The 11,827-nt window shown below is 43.2% G+C and overlaps 1 pseudogene; it reads left to right on the forward strand.

Moving 5' to 3' along the window:
• The first annotated feature begins 727 nt into the window (after positions 1-727).
• On the forward strand, positions 728-4,214 carry LOC147013367 (uncharacterized; annotated as a pseudogene).
• The last annotated feature ends 7,613 nt before the right edge of the window (positions 4,215-11,827 follow it).

Genomic DNA, 11,827 nt, shown 5'->3' on the forward strand with positions numbered 1-11,827 from the left:
ACTTCTACAGATACAGGAGTCACTGACACTTCACATTGCCTGTAGAAAAGCCAACACCCGTGAATCATCCATCAGATCTGAGACGAGAAATTCTGAGAAATCAGCGGCAGATGAGGAATTTGAACAACCCACCCTGCGGTCCAGAACTCCTTTGTTTGACATCACCACACACTGCCTTTTCTGCTCTGAAGTACTGATTACTAGCAGCAGACTTGAAACCAAACGCAGAAAGTTAACAAGCAATGTAGAGACAATAAAGTTCAAGAACAATGTGTTGAAAAGGGCAACAGAGAGGGGTGATGAGTGGGGAGAGGCGGTTACCAAGAGAATAGAAGCAAACATTGATTTGGTTTCTGCAGAGGCAAAATACCATCGTGCCTGTGCCCAGGACTTTTTTTCTAACCCACAAAAGTTGAAACCTGTTTGGCAAACCAGTTGATGTTCAAAGGATTTCAGCTTTCAATGAGCTATGTGCATAAATAGATGACAATGATGAATGTCAATATGCAGTTTCTGACCTCATGGAGCACATAGAAACATTCTTGAATGGTGAGGAAGGCTATTCTCTCAAGTACTTTAAACAGAAACTTAAAGAGCGAAACAAAGATCATATCATTATAACAAGCCTCCCTGGAAAATCCAGCATAGTCAGTGTCTGTGAATCTGCTCAGCGGATACTTCATGAGAGGTGGGTGGCAGATCAAGCAGCTGACAAAGAATAATTGAAATGGCAGCTTCAATTATTCGTGATGAGATTCGTTTGTCAGTGTATGAGCTCGGTGAATATCCAACCTTGGAAGAAACTGAAAATGGTTCCTCTCTGATTCCTGAGTCTCTGTAGCTCTTCTTGCACAAGTTGTTGGACCCAAAGGGCAAAAATGCTGCTGTAGTGAGTCGGCGATGCATTGCCATTGCCCAATCTGTCATTTCTGCCTGCAGACCAAGGTCTTTCATTTCACCAGTGCGACTTGCCATAGCAGTGTACATACATTGCAAGTATGCCTCTCGCGAGCTGATAGACATCCTCAGTAGCATCAGTTTTGCAGAAGACTACAAGGAGGTCCAGCGATTTGAAAACAGCCTCATATCCGCTGGTGAGCCCTCCTATGGCTTCAATGGTTTCACCCAGTGTGTATTTGATAATGCAGATTTCAATGTTGCTGCACTAACTGGGCACAACACTTTCCATGCCATGGGTGGCATAGCTTGTGTGACATCACCCGGAACGGTAGAAAAGTCTCCTGTCAAGCGCACAATGCAACTACCCTCAGCTGAAGCAGTTGGCACTTTTGGGCACATACCCATCAAGGCATACAGCAAACCTGCAGTTCCTGCTTTGCAGTCAGTTACAGTAGAGCCTCTGCAGATCTCCGACACTCACCGACTGCAAGCATCAGCTCTTGATTCCATTTGGATGCTTGGGTACTTGTTGAACTTAACACCGTATCTGCCTTCGAGTGGCTTCATGAAAACTGTTCTAAAAAGTGATGAGTTCCAAACCTCCAGAATTGAGACTCTCCCATTCATCAATCTGGAACCAAGCAACCCCAGCACTATCTACACTGCACTGTGCTTTGCACAGACACAAAGTGACAAGCACAACCTCAAGATCTGCCCAGTAACATTTGATCAGCCTCTGTATGAAAAGGCTTCTGAAATTGTTGCTGCCTCCAGAGACTTGGACAAAGTGGTGGTGCGACTTGGTGGCTTCCACCTGCTGGTGTCCTACCTGGGCAGCATTGGGAAGATCATGACAGGGAGCGGGTTGGAAAACCTGTGGGAACGAGTGTATGCCAAAGGTTCAGTGGTGCATATGCTCACAGGTCATGCCTTCTCTCGAGCAGTGCGTGCCCACATTCTGACCTTGCTGGCCCTCATCTAAGTAGTGCCAGACAAGTCAGACTGGGAGAGCCAGACTAACAAGGAACATCTGGTCAGTCTGTACCAGGACACAGTGGAACAAGATGAAGATGCTGCTGAGATAGATGAAGATGAAAGTCTGCAAGAGTTTCAACAGTTTCTCACTCACCACCTAGATCAAGCTGCCACACAGAGCAGAACGGGGAAGTTATGGGTGCAGTACATCCACCAGGTGTTGCTCATGCTCAACTTCATCAGAGCTGAGAGGACTGGCAACTGGAAGCTTCATCTTCACTGTGTGCAGGAGATGATCCCGCATTTCCATGCAGCAGGTCATCTACCGTATGGCAAGTCTGGCAACAGATGAACTCCATTGCACAAGTCATGCCACCTGAGGAGTACACGTTGTTCTCTACAAAGGGGTATTTCACCATCCGCCGAGCCAATGAGTTCTGGTCTGGCAACTTCTCCGACCAGAAAATCGAGCAGTTCCTGATGAGGATGCTCAAAACCAGTGGAGGGATGACACATGGTAGAGGGATAACAGACAGCACCTTAACCAAATGGGTGCATGCACTGCCTCACTGTGTTCCTTTGTGCGATGCTTTGGAGAAGTTCACTGGTGTGCACACTGCTACCTCTGAACAACACAAAGATCTTCGTTCATCCACTCAGGCTACAGACAAGAAAGACTACGATGTCTTCCTCCAGTGGCTGCAGGCACATCCACCATTTTCAGGTTACCAGCCTGATCGCCTAGTGTCTATTTCCAACTGGTGTTGTAGCTGACACATCTGTCAACTGTGACAATGCCGTGCAGATTGATCAAGCTGCAGCATCTAAAATAACAGGGAAGCAGTTCACAGAGATCACCCTGCATCGCAGTGACAAAGTCAAGACTATGGGAGATAAGAACAGCATCAACGTCAGGGGGCAAAACGCAGAGGTGAATCCCACTCTCTTCTTCAACAGGATCACTTGTGTCCTCAAGACAAGTTCTGACATGAAGCAGTTCATGTCACATGAGCTGGCTCCTCAACCTCCATCCCTGTTTCATGACGGTGCCATGCAGAAACCAACCAAGAGTGCCCTCGGTACTCTCCTCAAGTCATTTGCCCCTGTACAACCCGACACTCCAAACAACTGCCAGTTTGTCATAGATGGAGGCCATCAGTTGCAGTCAGTAGTCTGGCCACAGCCATCAACCTACGGAGGTGTGTGCCAGTGCTACATTGCCTACATCCTGAAGCACTATGGGGTTGGCACTACTGTGTTCGATGGCTACAGAACTGTCTCCACCAAGGCAGCAGAGCAACGACGCAGGGCAAAGAAGTCAACATCCGGTGACATCCTATTTGACCAGAACATGCAAACCACTACTACTCAGGCAGCATTTCTGGCAAATAACCACAACAAGGAGCGTCTCATAGAGATGCTCAGTGGCTTGCTGAATCAAGCGGGCATCCAGGTGAAGCAGACGCAAGCTGATGCAGATGCCTTGATTGTGTCAACTGCTCTGTCTTTGGCAGCGCCTGGCAAACCGGTGGTTGTTGGCGGAACTGACACTGACCTGCTGTTAATGCTGGTGACTCTAGCAACCATAAACATGGACCTGTACATATTATGCTGCAAGAACCCCACAACACTCTACAGAGTCCACGACATTCAAGCAAGCATTGGTGACACAAGTAAATATGTGATGGTGCTGCATGCCATAACTGGATGCAACACCGTGTCTGCTCTGTATTGCCAAGGGAAGCGTAAGGCATTCAATCTGGTGCATAAAATAAGGACTATGACCTACTCAACACATTCATCAACGCGGAGAGCACTCATGCGCAAGTACAAGAAGCAGGTGAAAGCTTCCTCCTGAAGCTCTATGGTGCATCCAGTTGTGCATCACTGGACGTATTCCGCTACATCGCCTACAACAAGGCAATCAGCAGAACGTCACTTTCCTCAACGTTCCAGTTGGCAACTTTGCTTCCAACAAGTGTTGCAGCCAAGCAACATTCCTTCAGAACATATCTCACTATTCAGGAATGGATGGGGAGGCCCTTGCAGCCAACAGCATGGGGATGGAAACTGGAGGACATCCTGACTCCAGTTGACACTGACTGTCCCATTGCTCCAGACACTGCTCAACATGATCTCTTGTGGCTGCAGAGCAGATGGCTGTGGAGTGTCGTGTGGCTGCAAGAAGATGGGGTGCACTGCTCTGCCCTGTGTACAAAGTGCACTGGTCAAACCTGCAACAATGCAGTACTTCAATGCCATCCTTGCTGGATGTTGAGGGAGAAACTGAAGAATCAACTCCTGTTTCTCCAGAAACTGATGATGAGGATGATGACTGAGGGAGAACATGTGTCATGTTGTAAATATGTTTCACAAGTTTTAACATTTGTAATTGTTTTGTTCATTGTTTTTTGTTAATGTATTTAATACAATACATGAATATTCTTATTTTACTCTATTTTTTAAGGTTTCTATCATATTACCACAGATATGGTGAAAATTGTTCATAGCCCAGGAGTAATAGGTTTAGACCAATGTATAACTGCATAAGGCTTTCATTAAATCTTCAAAATATCGTTGAAATTGAATTCCCTGCCCCATAAAACTTATATTTAGACTCATTATTTGCATTTTTATGATGTTTTAAGCCTGAAATATGAGAAAATCTCAAGCCGGCGGCCATCTTGGACGCCATCTTGAATTTCTCAAAAGCCCCAAGGGAGATTCTTGGGGACTTTTAGTATGTTACTAGACAGTACCCGCCCGTAGGGCGGGGAGGGAATGAGGGGAGGAAATGGAAAGGCAGTGTTAGGGTTAGGGTTGGGGTTGGGGTTGGGGTTAGGGTTAGATAACCCTAACCCTAACAACTAACCCTAACCCAAACCCCAACAGCTGAGGTATCTCATTCTATCCAACGGTTTGGCCGTCTATAAAGGACAAACAAACATGAAAAATTGATGTTTTAGTCAATTTATGACGTCATAACTCAAAAATCGGAAGTCGGAAGTGAATGTCGTCAATCAACTGTGTGATTTAATTTTGATTATCTGTCGAATGGCGTTGGTCCCATCTTGATTGGATGAAATTGACCGGGTGACCTTGACCCCTTGACCCCGTGACCTTGAACTTGACCCCCCCCCCCCACCCATGTCTGTTCTCATGTCGCAAGGATCACTCATGCCAAGTTTCGTCTCATTCCATCCGACGGTTCGACCGCCTATAAAGGACGAACAAACAAACAAACATACATACATACAAACATATTCTATTTTTTTAGTATAGTAGATTCCTGACAGTTTTCTGAACATTTCCTGAAAGTTTCAGCTTGTTATAAATTTTTTCCGGGTCGAAACCTATTACTCCTGGACTAAAAGTCACCTGCAGTATTGCCACATTGGAGAAAGGTAAGACAACCCTCAACTGCATGACCTTTCACCCCAATCTTTCCTGCTGGGAGAGGAAGGTACGAGGTGGCATCCTCTTCCAGGATTAGATCGTCTCGACGGCGTTAAAGACCTGCTCCGGCATAAATGCTTTACCTTGATTTGTTTCATGAGCTGTGGCAACCCTCAGAAAATAGGGGTTTGAGAATGGATGTTTGAGAATGGAGGTTCAAGTACGGGTGTTGGAAAGTGGTGTTTGGGAATGTGGTTCGAATACGGAGTTGGAAAATGAAGGCTCAGCAATGACGCATGAGAACGGGCGTTCGAGTCCGGGTGTCAGAAAAAGTCTGGGTGTCCAAATCTTTAAGTCCTTGGTGCTTCCAGTCATGCTCAAAGGATTTGAGACTTGGACTCTGACCAGGGATCTGAGATGGAGACTTAACTCCTTCGGTACAAGGTCTCTTTGAAGAATCCTTGGTTATCACTGGTCAGACTTTGTGTCCAACAAGCAGTTGCTGAGAGAAACTCAGATGAGATTTGTTTACCTGTATAGTCTGTGAGCTTCAGCTGCGGATGTATGGACATGTGGCTCATTTTCCTGATGCTGATCTTGCTTATCAGATTCACTCCGCAAGGGAACCTCATGAGTGGAGGAGGCCAACGGGCCGACCACGTGCCTTGTGGTTGCAACAGGTTGATCGGCATCTCAATGAGATGGGTATGGGCCAGGCATCTGCCTACGGGATGGCCAGATGGAGGCTCCTGGAGTACCGACAGAAAGTGAACGCAGTGATGTGCTGCTCCGGCGCATGCTCTCATACCTGACCTGACCTGTCATAAAATAAGGGTTTGAGAATGGGTGTTTGATAATGGTTTGAGTATGGGTATTATAAAGTGGGGTTTGGGAATGAGGTTTGAAGAATAATGAAGCTTTCAGAATGAGGTTTGAAAGAAAAAGAAGTTTTGGGAATGAGGAAGAGAAAAATGGGGAAGGTTCTCCCTACAATCAGTGACCCATAATGGTGGCCCACAGATGCTGTATTTTCAACTCGAACCAACCAATCTAACAACTCAGTCTTTTCACCCAATGCCATAACCTTTCCCTGCCCTTTAGAACAACAAACTTTGTCCATCACTTTAAATTTCGGCTCATTAAAAGTGATCCATGAGAAACAACACAAGATTCGTAATGGGAAATAGTTGTACATGCATGGGATGGATGTAAACGATGACTCATTTGAACTTTAAAAAAAAACTGTGATTGGTCGAAATGAAATCCTACGACAATGAAATCAGAACACAATAGGTTGCCAGCGATTGGTCGAAACCCAAGACATGAGAACTCGCGATATTTGAGGGTTTACTGTATAATGCTATCATATCATTTTTGGCCCTATCTCTCGATGGTAAAGAATCATTTTAAAAAATTATCCAGATCTTCACCAAAATCTTTCATCCTTCTCAAACACCCAAGCCTGTCCATAAATTTTCATCCATATCCGTCCATAATTTTTTTAAATATTGAGCTACATATCATTTTTGGCCTATCACTCAATGATGAAGAATCTCTTAAATATTATAGTAGCTGGATCCGCATCTTCATCAAAATCTAATCAATTCGTCCTTGTCACACACCAAACCTGTTGACAAAATATCGGCTGAATCCAACCATAATAATTTTAGATATCTTGCTCACAGACAAATCAACAGACAGACAGACGGTCGACAGACAGGGGTGAAAACATAACTTCTGTCCACCTTCGGTGGGAAACAAGGGAAATAAGGGAAACAAATGGATCAGACCAAAAAAAAAAATCCTCGACACTTTGGTCGCAATCAAAAAACAGAAATGGAACTGAGTTTGACAAGAAGGAAGAAGAACGGACAATTGGTGGGCAGCACAAATTAGAAACCGGAAACTTAGAGAAAGCTCTGGAAGAAGCAGAGGTAGACCAAAGATTGGATGGAGAGATTAAATTGAAAAGTTCAATGGAGTACAATGCCCTCAAAATGCATTGGATGGAACAAATTGGACCGTGTTGAGGGAAGCCTTCGTCCCGCAGCGGACTAAATAGGCTGGTTAAGTGAAGTCAACGTCAAGATCATTGGCAATATCAGCACTCAATCATCATCCATCATGAAGATAACAGACTGTGACATACTTTAAATTTATAAAGTTATTTTCTTCCTCAATTACTTCTATTATTATTTCGAGTTGACATAATCTCGTAAGTCTTGCGTCCAGCTCCTACAAAAACTGCTTCTTGCCACAGGTTTTTCCGTGTAACTTCCTTTTCCAGGCACACATTGATTTCTACATGTTTGTCTTGTGTTATTCATTCTTGAGATACAGTGTATTATTGGATTTAATTATACAACTATTGGGCTGATGACTGCCTATACTTTACAGTCTTTATACCTGTTGTGGCATTTCTTGATTGGTTGGATAACAATGAATAGCAATTTCCAACAAGGCCTGACTTTGCTCTGGTGCAGTTCATTTTCAGACAAGAAAAGGAGTGGAGTTTTTGTATATAGAATTTGTCTTGTACCACTTTTTACAATTTCCATAATAAATTTAATATGGTATTTTTGATACCTCTAACTTTCTAATGACCTTCTTCTTTCACAAGCAGCACAAGGCTGCAGGGTAGCATCATTGGCTGAAGGTTGCAGCTGTGTTGCTGATGCAATGTCCTCCGCTGATTATGGCAGGAATTTGGAATTTGTTCAGGGTGTCAAAGATAGCTCACCTACTCTTTTGTGAAGGACACCATGGGATCTTTAACAGACAGGATGCTCGTTTAATGTCCATCCAAGGGACAGTACACACTTTGATGAATCACCTTGCTTGCGAAACACTGGGATGGCAGTTTACAGCTGGGTCCTGATTCGTACCCAGGCGAGACAGCTTAGAGGAGAGTATACATATACCTCTAGGCCATTCTGTCAGCCATTTCTAATGGTAATATAAGTCGTCATAGAATCAATTAAAAGCAAGTGTTTCGAAAAAAAAAATTTGTGATGTTCAGAAGCACAGTAAGAAATGTGCAAATAAACAGGTTCAAAAACGGCTGCGCTGAAGGCCATGCAGGCAAGAAGAGATCTATCCATCTCCTTCTGCTTCCCACCTCAGAGACAGTGGCCCGATTGGCCATCAGGTAGTCGCCGAGGCACGCCTTAGCCTAGCGGTCTGGCCTTTTGATTAAATCTTTACTCACCTTGTGCTGGGACACTGCCACAGAAAGGTCCCCATGCCACACACATCATTGGTGCTCAATTCGGTCTGTCAGGCCCAATCCCATCGTACACCTGTTAATGTCACGTCTGCTCTATATTGCACGCACCTCATGGTGCAGCTCCACTCACTTGCCAGGCTGTTTCGGCATTGTTTCGATAATAGTAATTTTCCGACTTTGAATCCTCATCCCATATTGCTTCGGTGGCTCGACCCCCATCGCCAGTATACTGTGTTGATGTCCTTGATGTTAATGATGCAAAGACAAGGTCGTTAAAGCACACATTTAAATATGCTTGCTTCTTCAATTATTTGTTCTGCAAATCTTATATTTACGTCCCAGTTATGCTGACTTGGCCAGACCACACTGTTGTTAAGATTGAAGTACTGTGCATCCAACTCCGTGTTATAATGGTATGGCAAGGCGGTGATTGAATGGGTAAAGTCTGCAATTTAAAAGACTGACTGCATTGTAAATGTCACGTGATCATATTGTAAATACGTGGCAAAGGTGATTGAACAGATTGCTATTGATAACTGTCTTCTGTGATGAATGCTGTACCCCTTAAGACATGTACAATACCACAGTGTAGAAATACCTCATAATCTATATTCATATTTTCAAGTGTTTGTGTGTTTGTTTTTGTGCATTTGTACGTTCTTCTTTGACAGCTAAAATGTAGCAGCACCAAATTTTGGGTGTAGGTACTGGGCAAGGTTCTGAGCTACCACGCATTGGTCTTTACATCTGTTTGAGGCCAAAGGCCTTTAAAACGTGTAAATTGGGATGTGGGATCAGATGGTGCTGCCGTTGGCTCACAGGCAAAAGGTATGTCCAACACATCTCGAAACCATCGCCGGGAAAAGCTCACCCAGCTGGGCAAAGCTGAGAATTCCCCCCCCCCCCTACCATTCCTCCCTTGGGCAGTGCCGGGTATCCCCTGCTGGTACTTATGTATTTTATTTTTGTTAATCTGCCACTCACTATAAGAATTTGTACTTAATCAAAGCTGATTACTACGGAATCATTTACGAAATTATGTGAACACTGGGTGAAAGTAAAAGTCTATTAGCTTAAGCTTCTCCCTCTGAAATGGTAAAGTAGCGTTATAGTAAAGAGCGACATCCACAAAGCAGCGTAGCAAATCACTCTCAATTGTTTACTGCAGCCTTTTCCAAAAGAAAATAGCCCAAGTTTATGGCCAGCTGAGCTTTATATCAATGCCTACTGGAAAAGGATTTAAAAATAAAGGTTTTCTCTAAACTACCAGATGTGCACTTTTTGATTCCACTCCAATGGACAGTCAGCCTTCTGACAAAACTAATCTCATCCCAATCCCAATTACATTCCAATGAAACACTTATTAATAGGTTTTGTTTCAACCAGACCAGAATATCAATCAAATCACTCTCATGTTCTCAGATATCAAGTCTTAATGGTATTGTCTTTTTAGTCTGTTTGAAAAAACATATTGCAAACTTTTATATTCTTCATTGTATGCCATAAGATAGCATCTGCTATTCCTCTTATTTGCTTCCCTTTTTTTTTGGGGGGGGGGGGGGGTGGGTAATAGTCTTAAAAGAGCATTTTTATTTTGAATAGTCACATCAATCGTGCACCTTTATTTAAAGCATTTAGTTTTAGATTTATGAAGAATTGTGCATGTACCTGAGAGGCGTCACCAAAACAGGTGGCATGCAAATTTTTGGCATTAGTAACGCAGCGAAGGAGACAGAACCGGCAGTGGTGTGGGCACAGCTGGCTGGCAGTTCATTTCGAAATACGCTCACCGATCAATTGTTCCTTCCGCCAGTAATTTTCCAAAACGATTTTTGCTTTCAAAGAATTATGTTGTAACAGCTGCTCGCCAGTGTTCCAATCTCGCTCATTACGGCTTAATTTTTTTATATTCTGCTGTAATTACAACGCGGCTTCATAAAACCCCCATTATTCCTCATTACCTCCTAATTAAAACAGATTATGCCGCCGACCATGTTTCCGTGCATATGCAAATGTAATCAATTTGGTCGTGCTTTTTTTTCCGGGTGATGAATTGAAATTCGACCATTAACGCTGCGCTCAAAGCGCCGGGCTATTGTCGTAATGTGGCATTTCCGCCACGAAAATGTCACTGGGTAGAATTAGTCAGGTGTACGGCATTGCGTAATAATCAAAAACAATAATTACGTATCCAACTTTACTTTGATCACAAAACTCATGGCAATGATAAACATCATTATTGCACTTTTTGGGTTGTATTTTTTTCCCCATCCCTCCAGACACGCATTATCATTATTATGAATGTTTTCACATTAATATGAAGAGTATTCATAAAAGTTACACGAATGAGATACTTGATCTAAGATACGCCGAAGAGTTATATTTTTTAATATGTAGGTACAGGTACCCAGGTGGCCCGTAAGTAATAAATAGGGCAGTTGCTGGAACAATAGTCACTACAATTTCATTGTTCTTTTATAATTTATTATTATTATTTTGATTATTAATTCATTTTTGTTTGATGTTATTAATTGATAATTATTTTGATTGCAGAATCCCCAAAAGTAGAATATTTGAACCGTGGAGGATCTTTTTCTGATTAAATGTGCATTCTCTGACTGCTCTCTTACTTCTGGGCCACCTGGAATATAGTGAGTAAGAAAACATCTTTTCTTGGGAATTATTTACAAATATACATTGAAAAATAAAAACTGTTGATGATTTTTGGACTATTGTGGGTATGTCATTCGTAGAACATTTTGAACACGTCTCATAGTCATATACTATTATGATATCTGCATTATTGTCATCATTATTACGACTATTATTAATAACATCATTAATGTTCCTTACTAGCAAGCTTCACTTCCATAGAAACCAAGGGAGGGAAGCAGTCAGGATTAAAACCAAAGGCTTTCTTTATTCCCTAAAGCTTGAAAGCAATTATGACAGCAGGGCATGAAGAAAAATAGGCGTTCAGAGCCCTGTCCCATGTAGCTGTTCGGCGGGATGGCTGCAGAGGTGCTGTTAGCAGATGCTTAATTGAATTTGGATTTACGTTCTGATGTACTGCTCTATCACAGAACCACGCGACATGTCACTGCCACGGCACTCGGCCAGGCGAGCGATTGTCCAAACGTGGTTGGCGCCCAAGCAGAGTTGGCTATTAGAATTCTTACCTTACTGCCTGCAGTACCTCAAGTGGCATCGTCATGACGGCTCACTACATGTGTATGCTTTCATTATTCTCATGGTGTGTTGCATGAGACTGGGTTTAGGGTTTACTGCTTTTATATGCCAGAAAGGGTTTAAATTATGAAATGCTACCTC

This window comes from Eptatretus burgeri, chromosome 14 (assembly GCF_056783735.1).
Source record: "Eptatretus burgeri isolate ZD-2024b chromosome 14, Ebu_testis_v1, whole genome shotgun sequence".
Taxonomy (NCBI): Eukaryota; Metazoa; Chordata; class Myxini; order Myxiniformes; family Myxinidae; genus Eptatretus; species Eptatretus burgeri.